This window comes from Cebus imitator, unplaced genomic scaffold (genome assembly GCF_001604975.1).
Source record: "Cebus imitator isolate Cc_AM_T3 unplaced genomic scaffold, Cebus_imitator-1.0 Scaffold310, whole genome shotgun sequence".
Classification (NCBI taxonomy): Eukaryota; Metazoa; Chordata; class Mammalia; order Primates; family Cebidae; genus Cebus; species Cebus imitator.
The window spans coordinates 1884814-1886769 of NW_016107625.1; the positions used below are offsets into that span (position 1 = coordinate 1884814).

Genomic DNA, 1956 nt, shown 5'->3' on the forward strand with positions numbered 1-1956 from the left:
AAGAGTGAAACTCCGTCTCAAAAAAAAAAAAAGAAAAAAGAAAAAGATACTGCTTTTTGCAAAACAAAACAAAACAAAACAAAACAAAACAAAACAAAAACACAGTCATTTACATCCTCATTACCTAATTTGATATGTCAAATTGTCCCTTTGGGGCCCCCGCACTGTGGCTCACACCTATAATCCCAGCACTTCCAGATGCCAAGACTGGCAAATTACCTGAGATCGGGAGTTCAAGACCAGCCTGGCCAAATGGTGAAACTCCATTTCTACTAAAAATACAAAAATTAGACAGGTGTGGTGGCAGGCACCTGTAGTCCCAGCTACTTGGGAGGCTGAGGCATAAGAATCACTTGAACCCAGGAGGCAGAGGTTGCAGGCAGAGGCTGAGATCATGCCACTGCACTGCAGCCTGGGCAAGAGAGCAAGACTATGTCTCAAAAAGAAAAAAAAAAACTTCATTTGATAGTAAGTGGTCTTGGAGTTTTTACTCAAGGGCAATGAACCATAATTAGACTAGAGATGACTGAGATGTATGGCTTGCTTTTCTAAAGCCAGACCAGGGCACCTTGTGAAATAGGATACCTTTCACCTTGTGAAATAGGACACTTTGACCTTGAAGGTGTTCTTAGGCAAATTAACTTGAAGAAAGAATATACACAAACCAGAAATTGATTGCCCTAATATTATCCATGGCCATATATCCTAAGAAAATCTTTGGGGGGACTTTCTTTCCAGAGTACATGTTCCATGCTCTTTCTTCTTCTCCTATTTTGTCCCAGTCTCTCCTTTAAAAAAAAATAATAACCTATCTGAATCTTCTTCCATTTTTAAAAAATTTAATTTTAATTTTAATTTTGTTTGAGGTGGAGTCTTGCTCTGTCATCCAGGCTGAAGTGCAGTGGCGTAATCTTGGCTCATTGCAACCTTCACCTCCCGGGTTCAAGCAATTGTCCTGCCTCAACTTCCCAAGTAGCTGGAATTACGGGCACCCGCCGTCACGCCCGGCTAATTTTTGTATTTTGTAGAAATGGGGTTTCACCATGTTGGCCAGGCTGATATTAAACTCCTGATCATGTGATCCGCCCACCTCAGCCTCCCAAAGTCCTGAAATTACAGGCGTGAGCCACCACTCCTGACCTTCTCTGGATCCCCTTGAAAGTCAGTATTTTCCTGGGTTTCAGCTGCAAACCACTCTACCTGCTTTTTTTTTTTCACAAAGTCCCGCTCTGTTGCCGAGGCTGGAGGGCAGTGGCATGATCTCAGCTCACTGCGAACTCCACCTTCTGGGTTCAAGTGATTCTCCTGCCCCAGCCTCCCAAATAGCTAAGATTACAGGCGCCCGCCACCATGCCCAGCTAATTTTTTTTTATTTTTATTAGAAACGGGGTTTCACCATGTTGGCCAGGCTGGTCTCGAACTCCTGACCTTGTGATCCGCCTACTTCAGCCTCCCACAGTGCTGGAATTACACCGTGTAATTCCACTCCTCTTTCTTTGCAATCTCCACTCCCTCATCTTCAGTTACTTAAATGACTCTTTAATTTCTCTCTCCAGTTAAGTCTCCAGGACATCACCTAGATGTCCCGTTTGTGCTTCAAACTTAATGTTTCCAACTGAATTTAACTTCCTTCTCAAACTTGCTTCCTGTATCCTTCAGAGTGTGTGGAACCAGCATCCAGTCAACAAAGCCAGAGACCTGGGAGCAGTATATAATTCCATCCTCTCTCACCTTTACTCACTATATGCAGATGGTCAGTGGGTAGTATCGGTCAGGATTTCTCTGGTTCCTAGCACAGAAATCAACTCACGTAAACACAAGATTTGTAGAAGAGTACTGGAACAGTTCACAGAAACAAAAGGAAATTAAAGTACTAGGCTTCATGAAGGGTAGAAACTAGGCAACTGCAGGGTTCTCCCCAAGAGGAGCTTAAAGACCATTCCCCAGAGAACTACA

The 1956-nt window shown here is 43.4% G+C and overlaps 1 long non-coding RNA gene across 1 annotated transcript in view; it reads right to left on the reverse strand.

Annotated features, from left to right (window-relative positions):
* The window catches only part of LOC108285916, an 8097-nt gene extending 6306 nt beyond the window's left edge, over nucleotides 1-1791 (reverse strand). The window contains exon 1 of the long non-coding RNA XR_001817749.2: nucleotides 1742-1791. This is a non-coding gene — a long non-coding RNA (uncharacterized LOC108285916). The remainder of the gene's footprint in view (nucleotides 1-1741) is intronic.
* Between the last annotated feature and the right edge of the window lie 165 nt (nucleotides 1792-1956).